Consider the following 12,197-nt stretch of genomic DNA (forward strand, 5'->3'; position numbering starts at 1 on the left):
CTCCATGCATGGAGATTCTGCAGTCTCTGTGGGCCTGTTTGAGTGTTTGACCAGCCTCGTAGTAAAGAATTTTCCCTATATCTATTCTGAATTTCTCTTCCTGCAACTGGTGTACATAACTAGATTATAAAGCAGATTTGCATCTTGTTCTTTTCTGTGTACCTCTAAGAATAGTCTGGGTCTGTTTTTGTAGTTATCCATAAAGTATCTGAAGGCAGTAATTAGATCTCACTTTAGCTGCCTCCTCTTCAGTTTGAGCAAACCCAACTCCCTTAGCCTCTCCTCATATACCATGTGCTCCAGCTTTCTAACCATCGTGGTGGCCATATACTGGACTTGCTTCATTTAATATTACAACAGATGTAATTCTTTAAACTTGAGCAGAACCACATTCCACCAGCTTTAATCTACTCAAAGATTAAATTATAATGGGAGACAGTCTGTGAGGAGCTGTGCTTGGGTGAATCCTCACCAGGATTAGCTTTTCGGCATTTTGTCTTTGAAACTATGAGTCAGAGCTTCAGAAGACCGCAAAAGATGGATTTGGATAAGAAGATAAAGGTGCTGCCTCCTGTTGACTTCAGGAGCTACTAAGAGCAAGAACCACAGAATTAACAGCTTCTTGAGTTAAAGACATCTAATGGCAGAAGCAAGGTACACAAATGAGAATAGTCTCAAAATGCAGCCTCCAACATCAGTCTTTCCCACACTTACTCCCAAGTATGTTTCATGGTGATAAAGTTACATTTCTGAAAGAATGAACGAGCTGTGTTTCTGTCCACACGGATAAGAACTCATAAAACCAGCTCAATTTCAACAATATAGGACTGGGGCTGTAGTGACCTAATTCTGGTCAGGATGAGCTTATGACTAGACTCCCCAATGTAATTACTCACCAGGCTTCTCAATAAGAAGAAAAGGTGAGATGAAAAGGGTATTTGCACAAGAGAAAATCAGCACTTTTAATGAAACTAAATCATTGCTATGATTTATTAGATGATCCTTGACAATGTGAAAAAAGAAAAAAAAATATCAAAAAAGCTGGACAGGGCACTTCAAATATGCTTTCTTGTTAGGTTGAATATATCTCAAATATAACAGATCAAAGCCAAGAAAAAGATGATTGGTATTAATAAAAAAACTAAAGATAAAATAATTTAAAAGGAGAATTAGAAGAAAGAAAGAGGCATATGGAGATCAGGTCATTGTGAAAATGTTTGCATGTTAAGAAGTGTGAATTGTGAATATGCTGAGATACTGTATCTTTGTGCCCATTATATACTCATTCCACTGTGAATTGGGGTGGGACGATTTACCTTCAATATTAAATTTGGTGAGAGGTTATTGCTAGTCTGTGTAATCTTAGTTAAGGGTTGTATTTTTAAGTCATAATCCTTATGATAATCCTTGAGACAGAAATATGTTAAAGCTTATGCAGCAGGTTAGTGACACAGCAAAAAATAGAAACCAATAGTAGTGATTTTGAGGCCTGACAAGCTGCTTAACCAGACCTTAGTATCTCTAGAACCAGTGGAAATCGTTAAGAAGTCGTCCTTGATTTTGAGAAAATGGTCAAAGTCTTTATGAAAAATCACTGCAAATCAGGTTACTAGCTCTACAACTTGTCCAAAGTCTGCAGGAACATGAAGTAGCTCCAAATTATTGATGAAAAATCCCAGGATTTCCTATTTTTCAATGCTAACCACTTTGAAATAAAACATAATTTTAATAAACATTGATATTTCTGATAAGAGGTGTTTGATACAAGCCCCAAATGTCACTTTCTTTTTATTCAAAAAGCTAGTGAACAGAAAGCACAAAGTTTTAACAAATGGAATATAAAGGGTTACTTCATATTCATTAAGGCTCTGATCTGGTTAGTCTTAACAAGTTTATTTTTCCAGCCTCCAATAACAAGCACAGTAAGTTCAAGTTTTCTTTGTGTGCTTTTGAACTGCAGCTCAGTACCTATTCTAGTTTTCTCCTTCCCAAGCAGGACATTCCTTAGATTCATAACTGAGGGCAATGAAATCTGTTCATGCCTAGTGACGGATGAAAGTATAAGGACAGATATCTACAGAAAAAAAGACTCAGCAGCATGCTTTATACCCCCCCCCCCCCGTTATACTCCCCGCTAGTGATGTATATGTAGGCAGTCTTTGTTGCTGTAAATCAACAACTTATAAAAGAGATGTATCACCTGAAATATATATGAAGTGATCCAAAGGCTGCTGAGGTATATAGAATTCCATCGACTTCAGTATACATGAATTAGCCCCATTGTACATTTTGCTGCAAAACACAGAAGGATCAGTTTTAGCTAATTGCAGAGGGAACATTATAGCACAGAAGTAGGAGGCAGAAACCTGTGTTCTGTGCTTGGCTTTGCTATAAACTTGTAAATTTGGAGTCATACAAAGTCACTGAGCTTTTGTACATCTTACTATTCTTGCATGGCACAGCATACTTAAAGTCCTCTTTTGAAAATACATTATAGAAGATAAAGCTTTAAAAATGGCAGTGGTAGAGGGATTCATCAAACAATGTCAACAGAACAATAGATTTCATATCTTTTCTCTGTTTATAGTTAAACTCAATAGGCAAGGCAGCTTCCACCCACCACATTTTCAAATCTTTGCGTGCAACGATTAAGCAGGCTGTTTCCATTAGTGACAGTGGGAGTTAAATAACCAATTATGGAACATTAAGATGAAACGATAGCCTTTAATAATCCTTCAATAAAGAAAGGCAACCGAAAACCCAGCAAACATTTATTTTTTTTAACATAAGTCATTGACATTGCTTTTATACTTAGTTTCACACATATTCTTGTCCTGTCTAAGGCTCTAGATAGCAGATGTTAAAACGATTGGTTCTGTGAATTATAGTTAAATACATGAGCAGATCTGAGTCTATTTTTTCAGGGATTCTCCAAGCCATGAGAATTGTGTATAGCACACAATTGGCTGAATTTATTTTGGCAAATGTGAATTTCATTAAACATCCAGTTGGGATAAGGGCTGAACTTTTTTGTTCAGGACAGACTGTCTATATCTGACATATAGTTTTGACCAAAGAAGCAGGGAATTATCTTCTGTGTTGGAATGTTATGTTGAGAGTGTTTTTAAACAAGATTTTTAAGCGTTTCAATTTGAAATACAATTTTCATTTCAAAATTGTCTTAAGTGCATCAAAAAAAGGGAATGAAATTGTTAATTAAGTCTCAAGCATACAGCTAAAAAAAGAAGGAGCTTTTCTGCAGAAAAAAATACCTTTGAATTTGTTGTGAACTGAATCCTTCTCCACTCTTCTGTTAAACAAGTTTTGAAATAAGCCACTATTCTTCTGACCCTAGTGTAGGCATAATTATTACTTATGGCCTACTGGAGACATTAGTAGTAAAGAGGAAGGCAGAGAATACAGTGCTCTTATGTTACCAATCCCATTTAATATCTCATTTGTTTCATTGCCCTTACTTTATGGAAGAAAGGGGGGAAATTACAGTGAGATGAAGAGAAGAAGCTTTCTTTGGCATATCGTTGTATAGGAGATGAGTTTTGGTCTCTGTTTTTTTTTAACTGTGAAGTGTTGATCATTAGCTGTGGGCCTGTTTGTGTTTCTTGCTTAAAAGCCAGCCCTTTTTAGTGGAAGAGATCCTGATGATGTCAGGCTTAGATTACATAGCTTCAGGCATGCCAGCGTGGTATGGGCTTCTCTTTTGGAGGGAAAGCAGTCTTCTCTATGGATTTAGTTGCAGTCGCACTGTACAGAGAGGGTACTGCATACACATGCGCTTCTTTTGAATTGCTGTTTGCAGGATTTGTGCAAAAGACTGTTTTGCTGGCCTTTTCACAATCTGTTTCAGTGTGGACTTGTAAGGGTGAACATCCTCGGCTTCTTTAATTCAGAGGCTATGGTTATACAGTTACTTTAATATAGCATAAATTGACGCTGCTTTTGAAAGGAATGCTTTTACTCTGACCGTGGCTCCTAATTGTTCTTTCCTGCCACCTTTCCTATGATGGCACAAGCATTCACATGTGTGTGAAGTGAACTGGATCAGGAAACAAATTGTTTTTATTAGCTGGGTTAATTTTCAGCTAGATCAGAAATCTGATCGAGTGTACTGCATATTTAAATAACTGCTGGTACTGGTGAAGGAATATGGTGGGGATGATTGAATTTGGGAAGGAGGGAAGAGTGGGATCCTTTCTTTCTCTTTCAGTGACTGAATTTATGATAGTTTGAAGAGACTATGTAGCTAGCCAAAGACTGAGCTTGACAGTCACAACACAATTTTGTTTCACTTTACTGTAAGCTAGGTGATCTAAACTTACCTTGAAATAAAGACGTAATCTTTTATAGGCTTTTCCCAGCAACCAGAAGTAATTATATCTCTCTTAAAATTAACCCAAAGGTACTATTCATTTGGGAACAGAAGCAAAGTTCTTGTGTCTGAATGCCATCTTGGGAAATTCCCTTCAGATGGGGAAGAGTGGAAGGAGGATTAATTTTTAAAGGTCTGTTAGATATTGCTCCTATAGTCTCAAAAATTCTGCTTTTTTCAATGAATAGTCTGAAGGGCCATTCAACTCCAGACTATCAGTTAAATGCAAATTTACCAGACTTCTGCTGTCTTGTATGGAATAGACAGAGTATTTTCACCTATATGCCCTGCATGCTGATAAACAGCATACAGAAAGTGACAGGAACATAGGAAAATGCAGTAAATGTACAAATGTTGTCATGCTACCTGTGCTCAAATGGGGAACCAATTCTTATATTTGAGTGTGACTGTATTTTAATGAGAGCAGAGGGAAGCCACAGGCCAGACTTCAGATGTCTGGTTTGCTGCTTACAAAGCAGTGCATTGATTGCTGTGAACATCCAAGGAGCTATTTATTCAGAGACTTCATCTTGCAAAAAATTGATTTGAAGGTACTAATGCATTTGCTTTCATTAAAATAAATGTCACTTTTTCCAGTGTCAACTCATTCAATTTTATATTTATTAGAGAAGATAATCTAGTATTGTATTGAAATGAAATTTCCAGGAAGTCTGATAAGACATAAAGGCAGATTCAGACTGTTTTTCTGCTGTTGTTATAGGGGATATTTGTATTCTTCCCATTATCAAAAATAATAAACGTGGTTTGCTGCAGAAGAGCAGCATTTTGCTCACACTCTGTAGTGCTCCACTGCACCTTGTACGCATTCAGAGGGGAGAATTAGTATGACGCACTGAGCTATCAAAGTCTACCCACACTAGCTACATAGATATATTAATGTTATCAGGCATTCATTTCATAGCTTTCTGCTTTGAAAAACAATCTCATTCTTAGCCACTGAAAGGAGAAGCAGATTTGCTTATCAGAGTGGATAATAGCTCTGTGAAAGAGAGCACAAGGAAGAGGACAGTGATCAGACATGCTGTGACTGCTCAAGGCTCATTGCCAGCAGCATGCTGCAGAACATGCTGTCTTACCCCTTAAAAAGTTACATAACCATATAAAGAAATAGTCTTTAGATATTATCTGCTAATGGGCAGCACAAGGCTACTAGAACAAACCTGCCACCAGACTCAGAATAACACTGCCTTTTCCTTGGTGGAGGTTCTAGCCTCTCCTGAATCAGAAGCAGGGAGGCAGAGGCTATTGCTCACACACCTGATTTGCATTGCAATGAATAAGCTTGAGCAGAAAGGCAGTATCTCTACAGCATAAGTCTCTTTGGAAGAAGTGGTGTATGCTGATACAGGGTCTTTGTTAGCATTAACCCTGGGCAGTAAGTGGTTTCCTAGAACTGCTTCTACCTTAGTGGCTAAAACATTCCCTTACTGAGGCGTACATCAAAGTCTACTATGGATCCTTGTCTTCTATTTCAACTCTGATTGTCTCCTGAGCTCTAGCTCCTGCTGTAGCAGCTGAATCTGATCCTTGTCTCTTGATACTTCTTCTCTGTCTGCTCCTAATTTCATGATTCTTAAGGTATTGGTGGGTAAGGGACAAAGAATAAAACTGAATGGTAAGGGGCCTTTCTAGTCCACTAAACTTGCGTTTCAAAAAAGCCTTTTATTTTTCTTTAGAGTTGAAAATAAAGTTTCTCCAACTCTTTTTTTTTTTTTTTTTTTTTTTTTTTTTTTTTTTTGCAAAGTTTTGTCCTTTCTATCTGTGGGGCAAGAAAGAATGAGAGGAACTGTGCCGTATAGCTATCTAGTAATCCTAAGAGTTACTGCTCTTACTTGAGGTGTGGAAAATTCTGATGTTAGCCTTTGTGCAAGCATTATGGGCTATGCAGGATACACCAGTTCTTATTGTATCCTCCTTGTGTAAGTCCTTATCCTCGCCAAAATTGTAGGAGACCAAATTTTACACTGGAGCCAAATGTAAGCTGATTTCTGTGGTCATGTGGACTCTGCCCTGAGAGTTGGACAGGCATGAGTAATTGTCTGAAGTCCTTGGCCCTTCTTTTACCAATTTTTTGCCATAGCATGATGCTTACTGCAAATATATAACATCCAGTGTCTGTACCAAACTTAATCCTACATTTATTTTTAGTTGGTAAGCAATATCCGCATTAGAACTAAGTATCTGCAGAAAATAATGGTGCTCTCATCCTCTCATTTTCAGCCAGGAAAATTCTGGGAATAAACTGTACCTTTTTTTCTAACTCCTACTTCCTGAATTCTAATGTTAACCTGAAGCTTTCCTTAGGAAACCATGCTACAAACCAAGCTTTTTACACTTCGTTTTCCGAAGACTTGACTGTAGTAAGGCAACCAAGACTGAACTACTGAACCTAACTCTCATTTCTTCTTAAGCATGTAGGATTCAGCTATGCTTAGAGTCTTGTAGCTTTTAAAACTGCAAACATTCATTTCAACTATGCTCAGAGTCGTGTAGCTTTTAAAACTGTAAACATCCATCTCAAACTTATCTTAAACTGAAGTAGGATGACTAATACTTGTAACAAAACTAACCATAAGCCATTTGCCTTTACAGATACCAACTCTGGGTTAGGTTTCTGATTCTTGATGGCACATAATCTAAACTCCAGCTGTAGTGCTTACCCAGATGACAAATACCTGCAGCAGAACTGAACATGAACTGTTAGTTCTTGCCAGTGCCTGCATGCTAGCCCACTCTGGTCTTGCAAGATCATCAGACTAGAGACAAAATTCTCTTATACTATAGTGAGATGGTTTATCCTATTGGTCCAGTCCCATCCTTGCCCATGTCCTAGTTAAGAAGGCCTCGCAAGATCCAGGAATAAACCATATTTGTCAACGCTTCATTTCCTACAGCATAGCCCTACCATAATTGTTATTAATTATCCTCCATCAAAACTAAACTTCAGCATCTGGCCCCTGGCTCAGCTTGTGCCAGGCTCCTGAATCATACACGATTCAGGCCTGAAAGAGTGTCTCAGTCCTCCTTCTTCCTAACCTGAAATGCAGACAGGGTGACTAATATTTTTACAAAGGCTAAGCCTTTGCATCTTGCCAAAGATATAGCTTATTCTTGTACTGGAGTCCTAGAAGATTCAACAAGTGATGTAGCTTTAGGGCTCTTATTTTCTTGAACTTTTAGCTCTAACTTTTGCTATCAACATAGAAAATTGGCAATATCTGTATGAAAATTAAACATAAATCACTCGATCTTACTGACACAAGCCCATAGCTTAGTCCTTTTTGCAATGCATAGTCCATAAATTTATGAATTACTCAGTTTGTGATAAGTTCTGTGATATTGAAGATATTCACCAGCAATGTGGAATAAAGGATGAAGAGTATGAAGAAGTTTACCAATATACTAAAATAAGGAGAAATTGATAAACTGAGGATGAATGCTCAAAGCAAGGAATTGCAGGAACTATTTATGATACTAAATGACTTGTGACAAAGCAACAGATGAAATTTGATGCAGAGTATAGATGAGATGTAATGTAACTACATATAAAATAATGCATATGGTGGGGGAAAATAATTCTAATTGTATGTACACATGGGCTTTGAGCTGATTAGTATCACAAAGGAAGGAGAACTTGAGATTGTAACAAGTAGTTCTGTGAAAACATTAACTTAGTGGTGAAAACTAGTGGAGAAAGCAAAATAGAATTATAAGAATGATTAGAGAAGGTATAGAGAGGAAAACAAATAGTTATTGTGCCAATAAGTAGATCTGTGGTCCACCATTGAACAGTTCTTTTCTGTCCTTCTCAAAAAGGATGTGATGGAATTGGGGAACTTGCAGAGAAGACACAGATCAAATGGAATGGTTTCTGTACATGAATGATTAGATTAGCTAGATTAAAATACCTTAGTTTAGAGAAAATCAACAAGAGGTAAGACAGATGCTTACAAAATGAATGGAATACCAATTATGAATAGGGAACAGTGTTCACTGTCTCTTGTGATGTAAGAACCAAGGGACAGCAAATAAAAGTATAAATTGGTGAGATGAGAGAAAGCAAAGAGAGTTTAATCACACAACACGTAGACTGTGGAGCTTCTTGTCTTTGGACATCATGGGCACCAAAAGTTTATACAAATTCAAAAAGCAGTTGGTGTTTCTGTCCATTAATTTATTCGTTGAGAGTCACTAAACACAAAGATGCAATTTTGTCATTAAGAAGACCCTGTGCTGCAGATTCTTGTAGACTGAGAGAGTGTTCTAGGGAAAGTAATTCTAACTCTAATAAATAATTCTAATTTCACGTGCTTGCTCTGTTCTTATGCTCCTACCTGAGCATTTGCTATTGGCTTCTGTGGGAGACAAGATATAGGCCCTTTTGTCTGACACAGGTTAGATGTTCTTAACATTAGCCCTGAATTTTCAAATCTGAGCAGGTTAAATAATATAAATCAACTTCAATTCTGATAACATACATTCATAAGGTAGTAAATAGAGACATCTGGAGTGTTGGAGAAGGTATCAGAAGCATTTTGTAAAAATTCAAGGGGATATAAAAATTAGACATACGTGTTGAAAGAGGCAGTGTATACATCTGGACTGATGTCAGGCCGCAGTTAGAATTACCATTCAAAGTTTAAAAGGCTGAGTGTTTGATAGCATGCTAGTCTTGTGGGACTTTGACCCTAAACAGCAATTGTAGATATTCAACAGCTCTCCCTTACCTTTCTGTCACTTGGGACTGTATCTCTATCAGATATGAGAAGCCCTTGCTGGGGCTAATTTCACAGCTGAAAGTGTGAGGGTGACTTTGTACTGAGAGTTTGAAGCATTTGTGGTTGAACTGTAGCTGTGTTCAGAGTCTGTTTTTTCAGTGACAGAAGAAAAGAATATTTGGATATATGTTTTACAAGAATATGTGCATTGTTAAGTGTAAGAACTGACTTAGTGGAGTTTTTGAGGGGGGAAGGAAGAAAAATGTGAGTGAATAAATGCACTATTTTCAGTGACTGAAAAAAAAAATTCCTCCTGTGAAAGGGCTAGACGATGTATATGAAATATGTCAGTTGAATGTTTTCTAAAAGGGAATTTCTTTCCTTCCAATGAGGGGGAAAAAAAAAAGAGAAGATTTTTAACCTTCAAAAACTCTTGAGGGGTCTTTGTTTATATTGTTCTACCAAGATCTTTACATAGGTTAAACTTGCATTATATTACAAAGGGTTTTAGACTAGTGTTTCTTACATTTTACTTGTTTACAGTTAGCACCAGTTGCCATTTCTTCATGCATATGTGTTCAAAGCACCTAAAAGTTTGAGGAGAAAGGTGAACTCGGGTTCCCCACATCTCTGAACTGTTCTAATGACACCTATTGTAAGAAGAGTGGGGAAGATGGGAATGTGCATTGCAACCTGCTTCTTAGATGTGTGCTATGTTTTTTTTTTTTTTTTAAGTGTAACCTCTGCCCATTTTCTGTAAGAGAATGCCATAGTTTCTGAATTCCAACATATAAGTGACTCCTTGTAAAACAGAATTTGCCATCTGAAATTGAGAGAAGCAAGACTTGAGCTCTGATTCTTTCAGTGATTCTCTTTGGCTAGCTTTTGTGGCTTCCGTCTTAGTGTGCTGACTAGTGTCTAAGAGTGTGCTAATCCCTTCTTACAGTGCTACAAAATGTGAGCACCAAACCACCTAACTCAGTGTGGTGAATATCACGCACAAAGCCCGGCATCTAAGAGGTACTGCAGTTCAATAAGAAGCATTGCAACACATAAATGTATCTGTGCAGATTTCTAGGTATAAGCAGCCTTTTCTTTTGGGAATGAATACCATAATTTTCTGAAAGGGAAAAAAATTAAATAAAACTACAAATCTGAACTCTATGGAACGTGAGAAAAAAATACACTTGAGAGAGAGTTGATGAATGGGGGGATAAGTAGTATTCAAGGCATCTTAATGCCAAACATAAGAGTTGACACATCTCTCACAAGAGACTTGCAAACTTCAGGATCTGTGTCACAGAAGTGCTTAATAATAAGGATATTCTTCTACTGTCAGAGGATTTCAGAATATAATTTTATTCCACAAGGCAGCCTGAGAAGACATGTACTGGTGGCTTCGGAGATTGGCTGCATAGGAGTTTGTCATTTAGAGAGATGAAAATTATATCAGAGGTGAAAGCTGGAAAAAGTCAGTACAATTTGCTCATAATATGGCTGTGGACTAGGGGCTAGCAAGGGGATGACAATTGAAGAAAGAGTTGCCAAATCATGAAGACTTCATTAATGCGGGGTAACTGACAGCAGAGTAATAGGAGACTTTAATGAATAATAACATTGCTGCTGTACACTTGTGTATTAATAAAAATGCCCTTTTCTTGCTAGTATCATGACCTGGTAATTATTCTCAGTGGGGACTATCTTGTTCTTAGATCTGCACCAAATTTTATGATGATTGAACTAGTCTTCAGAGGGAATTCAAAGTTGGGAATTCCATCCCCTTTTATCTTCCTTCAGCTGTTAATTTTAACATTCCTGGTTTTAGTCTTTATTTGATTTATATTTTGTTCCATGTGCCAAGTGACTTTGTTTACAAAAAAAATCCTTTTTCGTTTTCTAAGTGTTTTTGCAAATGTTTCATCTTTCAGACAAGAAATTCTAGGACTGACCTTTCATTGTTCACGCATTCATTATGTCTGACTCAAAACAAACAAACAAACAAAAAAAAGGGTTTGTGACATTGCTGTGCATATTCATAGCCTTCTAATCATCATCACTGTAACCTGGGTATGCAGCCTGTGAGTCACAATACAGATTTGAGTAGAGTGTTTGTTTAGTGCTGATAATTACATATTTAAGAGATAGTAAGAATAAAGTGAAAGTAGTGGTCAGAAATTGATCTAGAATTTAGAGAAATCTGAGAATTTTGTTTTCTTCCTGTGGTTTCAGATCCCAGTTTCTAAGCTGTAATTAGAATTGCATATGTCTTTTCATTTGTTGCTCTGAAGGATATTTTTTGTAAATTACCAAATTTTACTGAGATTACAAATTAGGTACCTCCCAAGAGTAATTAATACATTTAAGTTTGGGTTCTGTTCTTCCCAAAGGCCTAGACTTTGAAGATGGGAATTGCAATTAGATGCCTGCGAATACTCACTCCTCTATGTCTGTCTGATGTGACTATTACCATAGCATAGATTCATCACATTTAATTCTTAATCTTGCTTGTGAGAAGGATAATGACAAATTTGTTGTTCGATATTCTGGAGCTTGGTTTCCCCAGAACAGGATAAAGATAATACTTAATAACATTTAGTATAAGAGGCAGCTTGCTAACAATACAGTATAATCTTTATGCAATAAATTGTAGTAGGTCACTCAATTTCAAGCTAATAGAATGAAACAGAAGGCTTGTGGGAAACAGAGTGAGTTCTTTGGAATGAATACATATATCATTTACTTGTTGATACAGTTTGATAATTATTTTCCTTTTAAAAATCAGATTTTTATGTATTATTATGTGCAGCTTCTACAGAATGAGATCTCAAATATTATGAGAATGAATGGAAATTTAATGTAGCTCTGTCTCCTTGGCAACGTAGTACTACATTTCCTGTTTCCTAGACAATTTACATAATTATGCTGACTTACTAGACATTTGTTTTAATATCCTCAGACAAAATTACATGATTGAAATGCACTGCTTCCATTTTGTTTGCTGAGATAAGCTTTTGACGTTGAAAGGATAACATAAAGTTGAGCACATGTTCTTGGGAAAAAAGTCATAAAAC

The sequence above is a fragment of the Rhea pennata genome, chromosome 13 (assembly GCF_028389875.1).
Source record: "Rhea pennata isolate bPtePen1 chromosome 13, bPtePen1.pri, whole genome shotgun sequence".
NCBI lineage: Eukaryota > Metazoa > Chordata > Aves > Rheiformes > Rheidae > Rhea > Rhea pennata.